We start from the raw sequence: 20,146 nt of genomic DNA on the forward strand, positions 1-20,146 counted from the left end.
TACTGGTCTGTCACAAATCAGTTGGGAGTTGGGAAGTCCACTGTTGGGACTGCGTTAATGCAAGTGTGCAGGGCCATTAATCACCTCCTGCTACAAAGGACAGTGATTCTGGGCAATGTGCAGGAAATAGCGGATGGCTTTGCAGCAATGAGATTCCCTAATGGCGGTGGGGCAATAGATGGCACACATATCCAAATATTGGCCCTAGACCTTCTTGTATGGGAGTACATCAATAGAAAGGGGTACTTCTCTATGCTGTGCAGGTCCTTGTGAATCACCATGGGCATTTCATTGATATCAGCACAGGGTGGTCAGGGAGGTACATGATGCACGCATCTTCAGGAACACTGGCCTGTACAGAATCTGCAAGCAGGGACTTTCTTTCCAGATCAGAATATTCCAATGGTGGGTGTTGAAATGACCATAGTGACCCTGGGAGACGCAGCTTACCCCTTACTGTCATGGCTGATGAAGCCTTACAAAGGAAACATGGACAGCAGCAAGGAGTGCTTCAACAGTAGGCTGAGCAGGTGCAGAATGACTGTGGAATGTGCCTTTGGCAGATTAAAAGTGTGGTGGTTCTGCCTTTATGGCAGGCTAGACCTAAATGAGGAAAATATTCCCATGGTCATAGCAGCCTGCTGTGCACTCCATAATAGTTGTGAGGCTAAGGGTGAAAAGTTTCCCCATGGGTGGAATGTGGAGGTGGATCACCTGGCAGCTGATTTTGAACAGCTAGATACCAGGGCTATTAGAGGGGCATAATGGGGGGCTATTTGAATCAGGGAGGCTTTGAGGCACCATTTGGACAGTGAGTTCCAGTAAAGTGTCTTTCTATATCGCACTCTGCCATGCTTTGTTAACTTTCATGAAAATGTTGATGATTCCTGACCATGATTTGTACTAAGCAAATGATCAAATTGCCACTGTGTATTAATTCCAGCAGCAACCACCATGTGTAGGAGACAAATAAAGATTGGTTATCTTTCAGAGAGTTTGTTTTTATTAAATACTAATTAACAACAAACACAAAAGGCTTGGTGGGAAGGGAGATAATAACGAACATCAGTGTAGGCTCTTTTAGCTATGTGTGAGTCCAGCTATCATCTTGGAGCTGTCAGAAGGGATGGATTGAATGGAATACGTAGACAGGCCAGGAAATTGCAAGGAATATATGGGAGGAATTTCAGGAGGGCATGGAAAGCAGTTCTGTATCGGCTTCGGGGGCGGGGAACCATGCATGAATTCAGTGTGCAGCAGGATTAGGGACTTCAACATCTCCATTTGCTCCACCATCACTTTTATAATTTGCTCCTGACCCATTAAATTTCAGTCTTGGCTCTTCTTTCTGTCCTGCCTGTATATTTTATAATTTTCTTTTAAAGTCTGCACCCTGCATTCTGAGGATTGAAGCACTTCTTGATTCATGTCATCCTTACTCCTCCTTGGTCACTTCTTTATCTGGTGAAGGCACTCCACTGGTGTGTAGGAGGTTCTCCTGAAGGCCACATCTGCAGAAGAACAAGAATCAATAAACAGAAGCATGATTTTTAGTTCACACACAGCATTGAATCATTATAGTAAAAAGCACTTCTTTTTAAATACAAATCAGTTTCTTACTGTCCCTTGACAAGCACACAGCTTGGGGAACACCCTGAACATAGTGAGTTCAGCCCAGGGGAGGGGGATGATGCTACTGCATGCTCCACATCAACCTCTTACTCAAACTCCTCATCATCGACTTTGTCCTTAGGGTTAATTCTGCTATCTGCTGTCTCCAGCCCCACTGAAATATCCACGGGGCTCTTGGCAGTGGAGGTGGGGTCGCCACCAAGGAGGGCGTCCAGCTCCTTATAAAAGCAGCAAGTCTTCAGCACAGCATCAGAGTGATGGTTTAACTCCCTTGCCTTCTGGTATGCCTGCCTCAGTGCCTTTGTCTTTGCACAGCGATGCATGTCCCATTCATAGCCCTTATCCAACATGCCATGAGAAATCTGCCCATAGGTATCGAAGATCCTACGGCTGGAGAGGAGCTGGGACTATGCAGCCTCCTCTCCCCAATGTGCCAGCAGACCCAACAACTCATGCGTGCTCCAAGTGGGAGAGTGTTTTCTGCGTGGAGCCACCATGGTCAGATGGGAAGGTGCACTGTAAGCTCTCCATGCCGAGAAAACAGGAAGTGGAATTTCAAAAAATCCAAGGCAACAGAGCAACAGAGTTTGAACTTCTGACCAGAGCGGTTAGGATGGGCATTGCAGGACACCTCCTGAAGGCCATTTACAGTGACATAACCAAGCGCAGTGTCTACACTGACACTTTGCTGCACAAAGCTCTATGCCTCTCGTCAAGGTGGTTTTATTTTGTCAGCAAAGCAGGAGAGTTTCATCATTGGAAGTAGCATTGTAATGTGTACCCCTCCACTGTTTTCTCAATGAAAGCTGACTTTTGTTGACAAAACTTTGTAGTGTAGACAAGGCCTATCTTTCTCCAATGGGACAGCCAAACAGATACATTTCATAACCTCAGAAACAACACAATTTAACTGTTCTGCTTTTTAGAATGAAACAAGGACTAGAAAAGTATCCTATGCACTATGATATGTATATGTGACTATGTTGGACAACATATCTCATGTGTAACAGACATCAGTTATGGAGGGCAAAAGCATTTTTTCCAAGAGAAGCATGTTAAATTCAGTATGTTTCCTTACATTGAATGGCTGAAATTTTGATGCTAAGTGTACTGGTCTGGCAAGGAGGCAGGAACTAGGGTGGGACATGTAAAAATAAAATAGTGGAGCAAAGAGATCTAACTTTGGAGAAAAATACTTTCCCCAAGTTGGGTAACCTTAATTAAAAGCCAAAGGGCTTTCTTCTCCTCGTCCCATGCTTAACTCTCTGAACCAAAGTCAATGGAAAGACTCCCAGTGTCTTCAAAGGGCATTATACTAGCCCTTATAGAGGGAGAGGAGAATAGCTGATTATTTTCCCCTTTTCAACAAACCCCTGTGTAGTAGTTAAAATTGCTTCCACTGGCAGTCCAGAAGTATAACGGTTTGTCTCTTACATGTGGGAAATTGTTTTAAATATGCTGATCTGAAAAATATGTTTCAGACAGTGTAAACATTTAGAGGCAGGTCCTCAGCACAACTTCATTGACTTCAATGGACTGGTGCAGATACGCACCAGCTGAGGATCCGGCCCAACCCATTAGTCATTCTCAGACAGAATTACTATTTGATTTCAAAGGAAAATTTTATCTGAGTACTGCATGTAGGATCAGGCCTACAAAGCAATACAAAAAAGAATCCTTGTTAGGTATGATTTTGATTAATCACTGATTTGGCTTTTCCTTGCTCTGAATCCAGGCTCACATAGACAGATTCCTGTCATATGTGCCCCATCCCTCTTGGGGATTTAACAGACAGAAACTAAAAGAATTAGATGGACATATCCTATTTGAGCACCTCATAATATTAGTATGCTTATCTGCATAACATCCCTGTAAGATAAGGAAATGTTGTTAGTCCCATTTTAAAGATGGGGAGCTGGTACAGAGAGACTCGTGACCTACACAACATCACACAAGAAGGCTGCAGCAGAACGTGGACTTAAACTCAAGTCTTTCAAATCCCAAATTAACACTGTACCCACTGGTCCATTCTCCCGCTCCTTTCTTATCACTTATCCATCCTTATAACCTGTGCTATATAAATATATACTGAATAAGAGCTTTCTTTCTCTTTTTGTCTCTCCTGATTAGCTATTCCAGTTGGTGGGTCTACCATCATCTAGGCCATGGTATCTCAACCTAAAAGTCACAAACATGTTTCCGGAGATCATGATCACCCTGCCTTTCCTTATGGCTGGCTAAATGGGAAGTGGGTCCTGAAATGTTTTCTGTTATAACTTGGGGTCATGATATAGAAAAGTTTGAGAATCGCTGATCTAGTTGAATTTCACATTTTGTCTATTGTTCTTTTTTTTTTTGTATGTTTACTCTGAAGGCTTAAGTACAATTTTTGCAATATTTGGATAAACTTTGTCAAACAGTGTTTTGAGTTTCAGATCATTACAAAATTGCTCCGCCTTGAAATGTTAACATGTGTCTAACATTTCTTTGTATCCCTTTAGCTAAAAAATAGTTTGTGACTACTCCAGATTTTCCACATGGTTAAATCTCCTTGAAAACATGTGCATAGACTGTTTTAGAAGAAGAAAATAGGTTGTAATTAAGTACAGTTATTAATAACTGTATCTAATTATAATGGTTGTAGTGTGTGTATAAGTAGTTTGCCTTCTGGTGGTTGGTAGATGAGTGGTGGTGTCATGGTATAATTCCCCACTCTGAACCTTAGCGCCCAAAAGATGGGGTACCAGCATGAATTCCTCTAAGCTCAATTACCAGCTTAGTACTTGTAGCGCTGCCACCAACCAGGAATTCCAGTGCCTGTTACACTCTGGTCCCCCAAAACGTTGCCTAGGGACCCCCAAGACCCAGACCCTCTGGATCTTAACACAAGGAAAGAAAACCCTTTCCCTCACAGTTGCCTCTCCCAGGCTTCCCCTCCCTGGGTTACTCTGGAAGATCACTGTGATTCAAACTCCTTGAATCTTTAAACAGAGAGGAAAATTCACCTTCCCCCCTCCTTCCCTCTCCCCCTCCCAGACTCTCCCTGAGAGAGAAAGTAATCCTAACACAGAGAGAAATTAACCTTTCTCTCCCCCTTCCAGACTCTCCCTGAGAGAAAAAGTAATCCTAACATAGAGAGAAATTAACCTTTCTTTCCCCCTTCCCTCCTTTCTCCCCACCAATTCCCTGGTGGAACCAGACCCAGTTCCCTGGGGTCTCACCAGAATAAAAAAAACAATCAGGTTCTTAAACAAGAAAAATTTTTAATTCAAGAAAGAAAAAACAGTAAAAAATATCTTTGTAAATTTAAGATGGAATATGTTACAGGGTCTTTCAGCTATGGACACTGGGAATACCCTCCCATCCTAAGTATACAAGTACAAATTAAAATCCTTCCAGCCAAATACACATTTGAACTCCTTCCAGCCAAATACACATTTGCAAATAAAGAAAACAAACATAAGCCTAACTTGCCTTATTTACCTAGTACTCACTATTCTGGACATATAAGAGACTGTATCAAAGAGATTGGAGAGAAACCTGGTTGCACATCTGGTCCCATTGAGCCCCCAGAGTGAACAACAACCAAAATCTAACAGCACACACAAAACTTCCCTCCCTCAAGATTTGAAAGTATCCTGTCCCCTGATTGGTCCTCTGGTCAGGTGACAGCCAGTCTCACTGATTTTGTTAACCCTTTACAGGCAAAAGAGATATGAAGTACTTCTGTTCTATTAACTCTTACTTATCTGTTTATGACAGGTGGTTTTGTGAATGCTAGGGGGGGCCTAAATGTTGGACTTATGCACCTAAAGTGGCATCCTCCTTGTGAATGGAGCCCCTGGTACTTTGTGGAGTTCATGAGATCTGCAGGACAGGTGACTCTGGTGGTAACCAGGAACCTTGCAGAGCTCATGGGATCTGTGTTATAGAGACCCAGTGGACCTCTTACACTCTATATTACTCCTATATAGTTATTTAAAAAAAGTTGAGTCAGTTAAGGTTGCTGCTATAGGATGTATTCTAAAGAATGCTGCTGTTAATTAAACCTAAGCATTTTGAGGTATCCGTAATGAAGAGCTAAGGATAGATAGATAAATATTCATCTCTTAAACACCCAGATATGTGATCCCTTAAATAGTGGTAGCTGAGGAGGTGATGTTTTGATTCACAAGTGGATCCAGTTTAGGCCAGGTTCCAAGCTGTGTCCAAATTCATAACAATGAGATTTCATGAGCTATTGCCATGAGACTTTGGCTACATTTGAACCAGAGTCACAAAACATGATTTAGGTCAGACCCAGAATCCAAACTGTAGGAACATATCTGTTCTTGAGGTTCAAATCCAATCCATCAACAACCTCAAATTCAAAGAGATTTAGAGACAAGGTTCCAGACATATTTGTTTTGGTTCAATTTGTATACAGATTACACACACACAAATGACATTAAAATAATGCTAAGGTTGCAAAGTCAATCATCCAAAGTTAGGAAATGCCAGAATTAGGGCTGTTGATTAATTGCAGTTAACTCATGCAATTAACTCAAAAAAAGTAATTGAGATTAAAAAAATGAATCACTATTAATCATAGTTTTAATCGCACTGTTAAACAATAGAATACCAATTGAAATGTATTAACTATTTTTGGATGTTTTCCTACATTTTCAAAGATATTGATTCAATTACAACACAGAATACACAGTGTACAGTGCTCACTTTACATTATTATTATTTATTACAAATATTTGCACTGTAAAATGATAAATAAAAGAAATAGTATCTTTCAATTCACCTCATACAAGTAGGGTAGTGCAATCTCTTTATGTAAACATGCAATTTACAAAAGTAGATTTTTTTGTTACATAAATGCACTCAAAAACAAAACAATGTAAAACTTTAGCACTTACAAGTCCAGTCAGTCCTACTTCTTGTTCAGCAAATTTCTTACATTTATGGGAGATAATACTGCCTGCTTCTTATTTACAATGTCATCTGAAAGTGAGAACAAGCATTCACATGTAAATTTTATAACCAGCATTACAAGGTATTTATGTACCAGATATGCTAAACATTTGTATGCCCCTTCATGCTTTGACCACCATTCAGAGGACACGCTTCCATGCTGAAGAACTAATTAAAAAAATACTGACTTAATTAAATTTGTGACTCAACTCTTTGGGGAAGAATTGTATGTTTCCTGCTCTGTTGTACCCACATTCTGCCATGTATTTCATGTTATAGCAGTCTCGGATAATGACCCAGCACATATTGTTCATTTTAAGAACACTTTTACTGCTGATTTGACAAAATACAAAGAAGGTACAATATGAGATTTCTAAAGATAGCTACAGCACTTGACCCCAGGTTTAAGAATCTGAAGTGCCTTTCAAAATCTGAGAGGAACGAGGTGTGAAGCATGCTTTCAGAAGTCTTAAAAGAGCAGGACTCCGATGCGGAAACTACAGAATCCAAGCCATCAAAAAAGAAAATCAACCTTCTGCTGGTGGTGTCTTACTCAGGCTTTGTCTACACCACCGGGGTAAGTCGACCTAAGTTACGCTACTCCAGTTACATTATTCATGTAACTGAAATCAATGTAGGTTAGGTCAATTTATTGTGGTCTCTACACCATGCTGCATCAATGGGCCTATTGACTTACCTTATTCCTCTCATTCCAGTGGAGTATCAGAGTCGACCGGAGAGCACTCTGTGATCAATTTATCGGGTCTTCACTAGACCCACTAAATCAACCCCCACTGCATCGATCACAACAGGTGGATCCCTGGTAAGTGTAGACATGGCCTCAGATGATGAAAATGAACATGCGTTGATCCACACTGCTTTGGATCATTATTGAACAGAACCCGTCATCACCAAGGACATGTCTTCTGGAATGGTGATTCAAGCACGAATGGACATATGAATCTTTAGTGCACCTAGCATGTAAATATCTTGCTATGCCAGCTACAACAGTGCCATGTGAACGCCTGTTTTCACTTTCAGGTGACACTCTAAACAAGAAGTGGGCAGAATTATCTCTTGCAAATGTAAACAAACTTGTTTGTCTGAGAAATTGGCAGAACAAGAAGTAGGACTGAGTTGACTTGTAGGCTTTAAAGTTTTACATTGTTTTATTTTTGAATGCAGGGTTTTTTGTACATAATTCTACATCTGTAAATTCAACTTTCATGGTAAAGAGAATGGACTATGGTACTTGTATGGGGTGAATTGAAAAATACTATTTTGTTTTTTACAGTGAAAATATTTGTAATCAAAAATAAATATAGAGTGAACACTGTACATTCTGTATTCTGTATTGTAATTGAAATAAATATATTTGAAAATGCAGAAAACATCCAAAATATTTAAATAAATGGTATTCTATTATTGTTCAACAGCGTGATTAATCACGATTAATCATGATTTTTTTTAACCTCCCAATTAATTGCAATTATTTTTAATCACTTGACAGTCCTAGCCAGAATTAAGGTTGCCTGTGTAACCTTAATTCATTTCCCTTGTGTGAATGGATTATGATACAGACGTTAATTATATGATCACATACTACTTTTTTCCATGGGACATGAAAACATTCAACCTGAATGATTAAAGTTTGGCACTATTAAAAAACTGAAAACAGGATTTTACAATGGGGAGTGTCAGGCAACCTTAATTATACCAGCTCCACATGATTAGAGGGGAGGGAGGGGACAGAGAGAGAGAGAGGGAAGGAGTGGGCTGGGCATGGTGGTGTGCAATATATCAAATACCAAGGAAAAAATGTGCGAGACAAAGGGGGGATGTCTGCATAAATGTTTCTCCTTAGTTTATAACACATTTCATTGTTTATATTATAAATGCAGTATTGACAATGCTATGTTTTGTTGTGGTAGACTCTATTTGCAGGCAGTTTTCGTGGCTTTTGTCACCTCTTCGTTCAATATGTCTTAGTCAAAAATTCAGTCTGGTCTTTTGAAATTTACTCAGGTCTTCTAATCTTTGTCTTACTAGTGCTGTCAACAGGTGGGTGCTATTACGCACACCTGGTGCTCTAGGACCAAGTCTAGCCTAATGGAAAAGATGCTTTAAAAAAAGTTAACTTCTTTTAATTAATTGATGTTAGCACCAAGATTGTCCTTCCTTACAAATAAGTAAACTGGTCATAATCAACCCTAGACTCTCACCCCAGCCCCTCCTCCAAAACCAAAGTGGGGTTTAAACACTGATGCTGTTACTTTGTAGGCCTCTAAGCTTGCATGCATCATCTTTTATTTTCTGAAGTCCAACAAAGTTAATACCTTTCGGATGGCTAGGGATGGGAAGCACAGACACCAGATTATGAATCTACTGGATAATTGCAAGTGCTTGGATTGAAGTAGCTTTAATCTCTACCCGCAAATCACAATTTATTCCTTTATATTGACACGTCTGCGGTTTGCCACCTGGCAATGGAAGCCCTGAAGCCAAGGGTGATATCCTGCAAAAAGCTCATTTCCACAGCAGTGCCTGTCTGTGTGATGACCTGATTTCTGCTGTGATCACCCTTTAGAGATCAAAGCGGGATTGATGCAATTCTTTACCCTTTGCATCGCACATCACCGAACTCTGGGGAGGGGATGGCGAATAAGGACGGGGACAGCCTAGAGATGCCGGGGGAAATGGAACCCAGCGAGTTTTTAATTAGAGGACACCAGCAAATGCTGACAAGCACTTTCCTATCGAGTAGTTTTTAAACCCGTACCCATATCGAGTCGTTTCCTTTTCTTATGTATCATGCTAATACCATCCTGGCATGGGGCTGAGCCAAACCTCAGTGAACTCAATGGGAATCTTGCCACTGACCTCAATGGACTTGGGATCTGGCCCTTCATGTGTAGATAGCCCAGTAAATATCCCAGTGGGCTGAGATTAGGTAGTGGGGCTGGTGCAGTTCGGGCCAGGCGGTAGGTTCCACGGTCCATCAGAACTAAGTGTGTGTGGGAAAAAACATTATTAACATGATTGTTTCGATAATGACTTTATTCTGACACATACACACGCAGCTGCTGTTCAGCGATGCAAGGGCACGGGAACTCGAGGCAGGTTTTCACACTAAAGCACCTTCCCGGGGCATTTTAGTGGAAATTTGACTCCCCCTCCTTCCCACCCACCCCCACCCCAATCCGGTTAAAGAGTCACAATGTTTCGCTTTTACATTCGCTCTGGGTGTCACGTTCTCGGGCGCCGCGACCCCCGAATTGGCTTGTACGACTCCATCTTTTTAAAGCCAACCCTGAGAATAAAAGCCAGGCAGCTTGTCTGGAAATCGCGGGACGGCGATCAAAGCCGTTTCTGTTATTAGTGCATATTGTACACCCCCAGTTGGGGACGGGAAAGCTGTCCCTCCTCCAACGCTTAGTATTTTAACTCCATTACCGGTAGGAGAACCACCTCAGTGCATTGGAAATGATACAGCCGAGTGTGGTGGTTCTGATACACAGAACTGGGTCCCCAACACTCACAAACAGAGTCAAGCAGCTAAACTCTCGCTTTAAATGGATAGGGAATTGTATACAATTGTTTCAGCTGATGGTTCTTTGCACACCAATAAAGTATATACAGAGCTCATTTATATTGAAAATTGAAGCGATTTCTCTTCCTCTGAGTGTTTCAATCACTTTCCTGACTTTAACAGCCCTGATGGGTCGCTGGCTGTGTTTACGATAAGGCTAATGTAACAAGACTGCAAAAATATGTGCCTAGGGAAAAGTCAGTTAATCCTAGACTCTAAGCTATTGCATACAGACTGGAAGACAGTTAATTTCAATACTTCCAGAGAGTAACTTTCCTACAAGCGTAGATTCAGGGCTCCATCCTGCAAATCCATACCAGGGGACTAGCCCGTTGACTTCCTTGTGATTCCTCCTGAGGGCAAGATCTACTCGCTTGAGAAGAGTTGCAAGATCCGACCCCTCATCCTTATGGACCTAGTTCAACATTTGCAAAGAAAGCATGCTGCTCCCCACAGGGCAGAGCGTCCCTTCCCCTGCAGCAGCAAATCAAACTATCTACGCGCAAGTTCTTTCCTTGGAAGGCCAAACTGTCCAGGACGTATCCTGTCAGCGTAGGGAAGCAAACACAGACCACGAGAGGAAAAGAGACTCGCAATGTGTGAACACAACTTAATGCTCCATTAAGACAGCCTGGGAAATACATACACTGCACATGTACTGCACTTTGGGGTTACAATGTTCATTCCAAAGCGGCAACTTGTTTGTTGTGATTCTCCTCCGCAATTAAAGAAAATCTGAAGAAAAAGTACTAGAGAGAGAGGGATTTATTGGCCTTCGCCAACAGCTTTTCCATGAGTGTCCAATCGAGTAGAAAGTGTGTATATATGCATATACTTTCGATTAAAATATCTCCAGAGACCATATTAAATTAGAATGCAAGCTTGAGCCAGCCAGGTGTATGTCGAGCCAGATAGAAGGCGTTTTTTTAGTTTGTTTGTTTTGTTAGGATGTCCTATTTGCAAGCACTAAAAGTCTTGGACTACAATAACAAACGCTTTGTACAGTGCAAACAATTATGTAATTATGATATATGTACAATGTATTTACATTAACATATCCAGCATTGCCTGTTGGGGAGATCTGTGTTGTGTATGCTCAGGGACACAGGAATATCCCCGACAGGTAATTCGGCAAGAAACATCATCTTAATCATTTAGAAAAATTAACACTCTTGAGCCCTTGGATTTGTGTATTTAGTATAATCTGACAGCAGCAGTGATTATACTTCATTATTATCTGCAGTGTGATACTTTCAGCTGAAGAGAAATTTAAAAATCAATAATGAAGTCTTGTGCTTGGCTGGACTGGACACTCGTGGAGAAGCTATTGGAGAAGGCCAATAAATCAATGTCTCTCACTCATAGTTCTTTCTTCTTCTGTCTTCTTCTTCAGGTTTTCTTCACTGCAGACGAGAACCACATCTAACAAGGTGCCACTTTGGAATACATTATATTTGAAGCCAACATGCTAATTATAGATTAATAGGAGGCAAAACTCGGTTGAAATGACATAGTGAAAAAATCCCAGCGGATCAAATTTAGTATGTCACCGTATACATTATGGTCACTTAAAATTCTGTGTTTAAGAGGACACTGCATAATCTGCAAAACCCCATGACTCACTGGCACCAGACTTTGCACAGACCAGTGCAGTTAGAATTCTTTAAAAGTTATTTTGTGGTAAAAGGACACTTTGGGAGTTTTTACAGCCTCAGTCAAGGTATGGCCAACATTTCTAGCCTGATACAGCAGCAGCCTGTAGAAGAAACAAGAAATTGAAATGGTTTAAAAATCCTCTGCTCCGGTTTTTAAACTATTCAGCTAATCTGAAAGTTGGATAAACATCAAGGAAGAACAGAATTATTTATCATTTTAATAAATCTGGTTTATAAATATTGGGCCCGACTTATTTTGACTTTTTCTAGCTTTTAAATGATAAACAAACCTCATTGGGCTAAATATTGAACATTAGTCATGTGCAGTAGTACATAGCTGTTTGGTTATGTTCTAGATCTTTTCTGATTGCCAATGTGTTACATGAAGTGAAAATAGATGAAAAATAAGCAAGTGGAGAAGAAGTGTAAATACTCTGATTTAAATATTTCTGTCTTAATAGTCTTAGAATGACACTTTTCCATAATAGTCAACACTTAAAAGCATTGGTAGATAATCATACTTATTGAAAGACTGTTGAAAGATCATTTTTGCAGTTCCTTCTCTCTCTCTCTCTCTCTCTCTCGCTATAGACCTACACATAAAAATTGTGGGTGGGTGTGTATACACACACATATACATAAGTTTCTTTAATATGTTTACATTTTCAGTAGCGTTAGCAGCACCAGAATAAATGTCCCTTGATTTACAACACTTCACAGGTATTCCAACTGCTGATGAACAAAAAAAAAAAAAAAAAAAAAACTATGTAAGAAATGAAGAGCTCCCCTATCCCCTCAAAAAAAGAGGGAGAAAAAGAAAGAAAAGAGGAACTCGATTTATTCTCATTTGTTTATCTCTAGATTCCCCCCCCCCCTTTCTACACATTCATTTGAATAGCTTTCAAGCTGCAAAATGGAAATGTGGCTCCTGCCCTCTATTTCAGCAGCAGCGTCCTGGCAACAGAGCAATTTTCTATCATCAAGGATAAATGGCATCGAACAGAACATTCTGATAAAAAAGAAAAAAAGCTTTAGCCCAAGAAGCCCATGATTGCTGCCCTTCCTGTCTGTCATCCCTTTACAAAATCCTCTCCTCCAAACCTGAGCTGCATGCTGTCAGAGCTAATAATGTCTTCTAAAGAAAGGGGGAAGAAACAGCATTCATGCACAATGTTCCCATTTATTACACAGAGTGCTTATTTTAAAAATTGCAAATATCTCTGTTTGGTTCACTGCAAATTAAAACCAAGATGTCGGAAGTTACATGATGCAACAATTATTAATGTGACATCAGAGCATCAAAACCCCATATCTTACTTTCTACTGATTAATACTTTTTTAATGTAGGAGAAGTCCCTTGTTATGAAAATAAAACCACACTAACCTTTCAGCTAAGTTCATGATACTTAAATCCAAAATAAATGATTATTGAAATAAAGTAAGTGGTATATAAAGACTTTGCATATTACCACTTACATTTATGTAGAGCTGCATGGCCCTCAGCTCATAAACACCCTTTAAGGAAAGTATAGCTACAAGGAATTTTAATGGTTGAGCTCGGGTGGCATAAGGATCTTATAGTAAACCAGTAATATTGCGTGTCAGAAATCTAGGGCCCGATCCTGAGTCCTTAAGCAAAACTCCCCATAATGGGGTCCTTGGTTAGTGGTGCTAAATTATAAATAGATATCGGCAGCTCAGGACTGATACTTCGTAAGCTGAGGTTATAACAAATGGAGCTGCAGTAAGATTCTAGGTGAGTGAATCTTTCCCAATGAAGTAGTTGTGTGCGCGTACGTGACTGTGATGCACAACAACACCCATTTGCAGAACAGGCTTTCAAAATGTTCACGGTATTAGGTTAAAGGAGCATCTTCGTTTGACAATGGCCATGGAGTTTAAGGCAAAAGCCCAAGCCTCAGACAACTCCCTTATGCCTAAATATTGCAGTAAACGGGGGAATTTCATGCCCTACAACTAGCGGGGGCCCTCAGGACTGGGCGCCTGCTTCTTTAACCGGGGAACGTCTAAAGCTAGTTTGCAGAATGGAGAGAAATCGCGATGCTCATGCCTTATAGGTTGGAGAAGAGCGTGCGGTTATTTAGACAGCTCCTTAAGCACGTGTTTTAATTCGTGAATGGCAATAACTGAAATGAGGGGGCCAACAAGAGAGCGATGGTCTCATACGATGTTTTACCTTCTTCTCGCTTCTCTCTTTAGATAACAAGATGTTATTTGTCAGCTGAGATACTGCAGCTCATTAGTCCAACCTGTGGATTACTGAAGGGTTAGGGGAATATCCTAGATTATATGAAAAATCGGTTACTGAGCATGCTCGGTCACTTTTTTTCAACGAAAACGGAACAAGGCTGTTTCTTGCTGGCCTCAGCGCGCATGCCCAATAGTTGAATTCACATGATAAAGTGCTGTGGCTCTGAGAGTTCAGGGGTAACAGAGCTGTAATAATGTCTAGATGAGGCCTATCAATAATCCCCGATGGCGGCCTCACTCTCCCAGAGGCCACTGACACCATGCAATGGCAGGCGGTGGTTTTGAAGGGGCAACTGATCAGCCAGCTAAAAAAGTCCACTCATGAAAATGTGGCTTTGGAGCCTGTCTTTGAGGGGATCTGTTACTAAACCATGTGTAGGGAAGGGGGTGGGGAGGGAAGAGATCTGCAATGCAGGAATGTAGAGGCAATTCGGATAGCATATGGAGGGGAAGCAGATATTTCGCAAGTCCCCTCAAAGCGCACTTCAGACGGGTCCCTTTGCGGAGCTGGCTGCTGCAGGGCCCGGGGCTCGCTCTCCCTCCTCGCTTGGAAGCTCAGCTCCACCCGTGAGTTCTAGTGTCTCTTCTTCACGTTTCCTCCGTCCATTGCGGCTGTCATAAAGCGGAAGGACAGTCCCAGGGCCAGCCACCGGGAGCGGGGACCTCTGGGCCTACACGCTCCCAGGAGAGGTAGGACACTGCGAGCTATCACCTGTCTAGTCTAACTGATCCGGTTTGACTGGAGGCACTGGAGCTGTGCTCTGCCTGAAGGCAGGGTGGTCTCTTGCACTGACTAGATTTCAGGACGGGTGGCCAGGTCGGCTCTGCAGGTTCTTCTGCCTTCTTCAGGTTTCTGTCAGCCCAAAGGACGTAAATAACAGCAAGTTTTCTGTCGGTGAATTAAATGAGAGTCTCACTGCACCAAGCAGCAAGGTCCCTCCCTGTATCCGTTTAGACGTGACGTTTTCGCAGATCTCTCTGCTCTTGGGCTCTTATCTCCGCAGCTTTAAGGGACAGAGATCAGTTGATCTGCCCGAACGCGCTTTTGCGTTTGGCAAACTTGGTTCGGCAATTGCAGAAGTTTCCTCGCCAGTCCACTCCGGGCCCGATGCTGCGCTCTCTTAGTCAGCCCCATGAAGCTAGTCAGTGGCTTCACGGGGCACGTAAGAAGTGCAGAACCGGGTTTCCTATTATGGGGTGGATTTTCCTCCACTTCCACCCACACACCAGTGTAACTCCAGTGATTGCAGCGGGTGACTCCAGGTAAGGGGAGAATCAGGCCCAGTGGTCAGTGCCTTGAAAACTTGTGAAGAGCTGTTTGCGGGCTAGTCTAACAGGACCTTCCTGAAATCAGGGATGAGGAGGGACAAGGCCCTTAGGACACACCAGCAAGAGCTGAAGTGACGCCTCTCTGCAGCGTTTGCTGATAGCAACATTAATGAGAGCTGTGGCTTTGGGGGAGGGGGATTACTTTGTCCTCTAAAACTGCAATTAGGTCATTTAAAACGCTTTAACCGACCATTGCTTAGTGCCACATAAAAGTTAATGTTTGGTTTTTTTTAAGTAATGGAAAATATTTTTTTAAATCATTTCTTAGATCTTGGGAAACACTAAACAAATTGCTCCTTTGAACGTCCTAGCAGCCCAGCTTCCCCTACTGCCTGTTAATGAGTGGAGGATTAATGATGCTTTTTACCAACATTTGTCTTCTTGAGCAGTCGACGCAGCCAATTAATATTTTTAATTACCGCTACATGGAGACTAAGCAGAGCCTTTCTGATTTGATTTGACCGCTGAATTTTGTCTCCTGTGAAATGAGACAGTCACAACCGTGAGGTAGGACTGCTGCTGTTTTCTTTTCACGCCTTTATAATGTCTTGATGCCACTTTAAAGAAAAAGAACTAGCTAAAATGTCTTAATTACACGTTATTGGGGCATAGACAGTCATTTTGAAGGATATCAAACCGTACTAGGAGCGCCAGTAACAAAAGTACACACAGAAAGGAGAACGATCTAGCAGCCTGTGAAACGAAATTTGCTGTAGACAGAATTATTACCTACGGCCCGATCCTATCCCCACCCATTCCGTGGAGTTTTTTCTATGAACTTGAACGGAAGAAAGATGGGAGTGAGGGCTTTATAATTAAATATCCCTGCCTTTGTAAATATTATATAAGATAACCAACAAGCAAACCTTGCAGTAACGCTCCCGTTTCCATTTGGAATTTGCGAGATGATCTTGTGGTTTTACTTTAAAAAATACTAGTGAAGACTACTCCTTTCCAAGTAGACCCGCCTTAGTGTTCTGCTGAGAGTTCTTTATCAAATGCATACGTTTGGGGATGTGGGCATTTCTCCCCTTTCTTTTGGGGCTAAATCAGTATTATGACATGGGATTAGTCAAAATACTGAAAGGAGCGGAGGAAAAAAGCTCCAATAGAAAATTTATCAGCGGTGCAAAACTCTTCTGGGAATAAAAGCTCATAGATCCCGTGACGGTACTGGTGGTGCTGGCTCTTTTCATACACACGCTGATCAGCCGCGTGTAATACAATCATTTCCCAAAGTCTGACGTTTAAACGAGCAGACAGGCTATTTGCATTTTTGTGTCTGCTTTTCTAAGCACTTGGTCCCTAGCCCCTTGTGCACAAGCACAGGAAGAACATTGGGCTAGTGGCAGGTTCTAGATGATGGAAAAAACCCAAGTGCATTCCTGCCCTTTTTTTCGTGTGAACTGCAGGACATCTCAGAAATGGCCCAAGAGCAACCCGCTTTCCCCTGAAACGTGCCGTATATTCTAGACCCAATGATGTGTGTATTCCAAAACAATATTAAGAAGACTTCAGCACACCAGAGTGAAGTGATAACATCAAACAACTGTCCCAGGGATTTAAAGTGACCTCCATCCTATAGCAACCGTTATCTTATTTCTGTTCCTCTAAATTATTTTGATCGGAAATTCAGAATCATGAAACAGAGAGCAATGGTATTTAGGCAAAATAAATGAACCCCATTTATTAGCGCTTCCGGCACTATTTTCCCTCCACCCCCCCGATATCCTTTGTGGTGTTTCTTGTGTTTCCAGGCCTCGTATGTCAGGAAGGAGACACACTACACTAAAACAATGTGAATTCTGTCCTGAATCCTGAATGTGAATGAGGGTATGTGGTGATATGACTTCTCTTTTAACTGTACTTCTCGGAGTATGGCTTTAATTAAATGTCTTCCGGCTCGGAGAGATTACATGTTATGCAAAATATATCCTAGCATAAAATTTACTTCCACGATACGAAATTAGGTTACTTATGTTTTCGTTAAAAAAACAACAACAAACGTTTCTACTTCTTCTGGGCTTTTTTGTTTTATTTTACAGAGAGTGGAAATATTCCCGTGGTGAGAAAAAGAAACGGAACGGATCTTTAAAGGAGGAGAGGGGGATCCAACATTTATAAAGGCACTCGTAACAAAACCTGCCAGGGGCAGAATGGAGGAGGGCTGGTTTCTCAGATGCAGACGCTTCACAAAGCAGGCAAGTTAATCCAGATCTGATATGTTTCGGATCCATCTGTCAGAATCCTTGGCTACCTCCCTCCTTTAGTGCTACAGATACCTGGCCTATCCCTAACCCCTTCCCTCCGTCCTTTCTTATTGCATTTGTTCAGTGCACAATGCTCTTTGTCGTGGGGTGATGGTTCAGCGGACCATCCAGGTTGGGAAAGGTGACGATCTTCACTCACAGGAAATTAAATCTCAGTGTTGTATGTGAGCAATTAATCAGGCAGGCGAATTCAATACTCCAGTGAAAGTGAATTAGTGACATTGTCAAGAGCTTTTTTTGCTCTAGATGATCGGACCATGAGGAATTTGGGGGAGACGGTTGCTAAAGAGGCTTTTACCTTTTTTTAAAGTCCCAACCACTGGTTTCTGCTTAGATTTTTCTCCAGAGAGTTTGTAGATAATGAATCCCTCTGGGATATCTGTTCCAGTTTTATTTTAAGCATTGTTTTTTACTCTCTACCGAGATCCTGAAAAAGAAGCAACAATATTGAAAGGAAAAATAGGAAGAGCTCATTGCAATCTATTCCAAATAATGAGGACGGCCTGAAGACAAAGTAAAACCACATGTTTACCTCCGTTAATATTAAATAAACCTCAATAACTGGATTGACATTTTTCTGTGTTTACTACATTGCCATTCAGTGGTGGGTAAATGCATCCCTAAAGGTAGAGTAAATAATTGCACTGATCCCAACAAGGGAAATGTGTAGGCATTTGAAGCGCACTAAAAATAAACTGGGGCGAAACAGAATGAAAAGAGGACCTCGCGATAATTTACTGCAATTAACGCGTCTGCTTTCACTTGCCAAGGAGCTGGCGATTTTTCAAACGGTGCTGAAATGACACACTAATCGTGAATTTTACTAGAAGTCCTATGTTTTTAAGAGGCACGTTCAGCTGAGCGTCTAAAACGTTGACGAAATAGCTGCAACTCGATCAGAGGAAGGTATAAGAATTCCTGAAACCCTGAGCGCTGAGTTTGGTTTGGGGATAGACTGACTGGTACCGCAGAAGAAATTGTAGCCTGTGGTTGACTTAAAAGGGCCTAGAGTTTATATTAGGGTCTGAGCTTTTCCATGTCGGGCACTTCGGAGTTTGAAAGTTTGAAGTGTGTTTTTTCAGAGGATTTTTTTCTCCGTATAATAAAACATTTATTTCAGCACCACCAGAGCACTAGGGTGGCGTGCCAAGTAAAAAAGCCTTGGAGACATCTTGACAGAGATCTTGAAATATTACCCTTAATTTCTGGAAGGTTTTCAAAAAAAAAAGGGAAGGGAGAAGAGCGTGGGGGGGGGGGAGAACCACAAGTTTCTCTTGTCTGTCACCCAACTGCTAATATAGAGAGGGCACCAATCATTTACACTCGGGGGAGCATTCAATCTGAAATTGTTCCGAGATAGACTGGAGAATTTTCCCTCATGAATCTGGGGACAGAAGTGTGTGTGTGAGAGAGAGAGAACTGAACACGATGACTCGTGTTGGTATGTTTTGCTCAATACTCGTATCATTGCTGTTACATGGCAGGTATACATTAATAAGAAGCTACCCCTTACTGCCAAAGCCATCATGTTTAGCTCCCTACTAAAAGCATTGTATGGGTCCCGTACCGATCAGGTTCCCCAGCCAAGTCGACTCCTGGAGCTGATACCTTGGGAGAAGAAAGAATGTGCTAGGCAATAACATTATCTCCTATCCCCTGGCAAATGCAGAGAGCCACGCAGAAAAAGTCCTTAAACCTAATTCAATTGTAAAGCGGATTTTGACTATTAGAAAAAAAACCGCTGTAGAGCAACACATTGAATTAATCTGACTGTAAGGTTTTAATTACAGCGCAGGCTTCGCTACAAATCTGTACAAGAGACAGTGGCTGGCTCTCTGCGGATCTTTCCCTTCTGAATTCTATTATTTTGACCCACGTTACAATACAGAAAGCTGCGTGTGTGATCCATCTGCAGGCTCGGAGGGTTCCCCCCCCCCTCACCCTTGCCACTTCCTTCACACTAGCGGCATGGAAAGCCATCGACGCCTGCCTGTCTGTTATGATGCTAGTGGGTTGAAATCCAGAAGAACCTCCACGCCGCTCTTACTGTTGGACTGGCAGCGTTTAACTCCCCAGCTTCTCCTTAAAATAGCTTGCTTTCATATTGAGGAGGTGACCTCTTTTTGTGGGATCCTTTGCTTCCCACTCAGTTGCTATTAAGGCGATGGCAAGATGACATCCTGGCAGAAGAGACCAGTAATGTGTTTAGGGGTAAACAGGCGTATGAGCCTGAAAAGAGAAATGTGATCAGCAGATGTAGGGAGAGAGATTTTGTTTAGCCTTTCTCTGCTCTCTGGGAGCAGTAAATAATGAAGGCAGAGTCGAACTGCCAAGGAAGGACGGTTTTAATCAGACATAGTTTTGCTTATTTGTTGTGGAATCGTCATTCCCGGGCAGTTAACGCTTGTGAACAATGTCAAAAGTAAAGTATGTAGGAA

The 20,146-nt window shown here is 41.8% G+C and overlaps 1 long non-coding RNA gene across 2 annotated transcripts in view; it reads right to left on the reverse strand.

Annotated features, from left to right (window-relative positions):
- Positions 1-1,001: 1,001 nt before the first annotated feature.
- LOC115645664 overlaps positions 1,002-20,146 on the reverse strand; it is a 32,608-nt gene continuing 13,463 nt past the window's right edge. The window contains exons 3-5 of one of the 2 annotated variants that reach the window (XR_003998795.1): positions 18,007-18,135; positions 9,475-9,598; positions 1,002-1,511 (exon numbers count right to left, since the gene is read on the reverse strand). This is a non-coding gene — a long non-coding RNA (uncharacterized LOC115645664). The remainder of the gene's footprint in view (positions 1,512-9,474; positions 9,599-18,006; positions 18,136-20,146) is intronic. The other variant, XR_003998794.1, reaches the window with a different exon arrangement.

This window comes from Gopherus evgoodei, chromosome 2 (assembly GCF_007399415.2).
Source record: "Gopherus evgoodei ecotype Sinaloan lineage chromosome 2, rGopEvg1_v1.p, whole genome shotgun sequence".
Classification (NCBI taxonomy): Eukaryota; Metazoa; Chordata; order Testudines; family Testudinidae; genus Gopherus; species Gopherus evgoodei.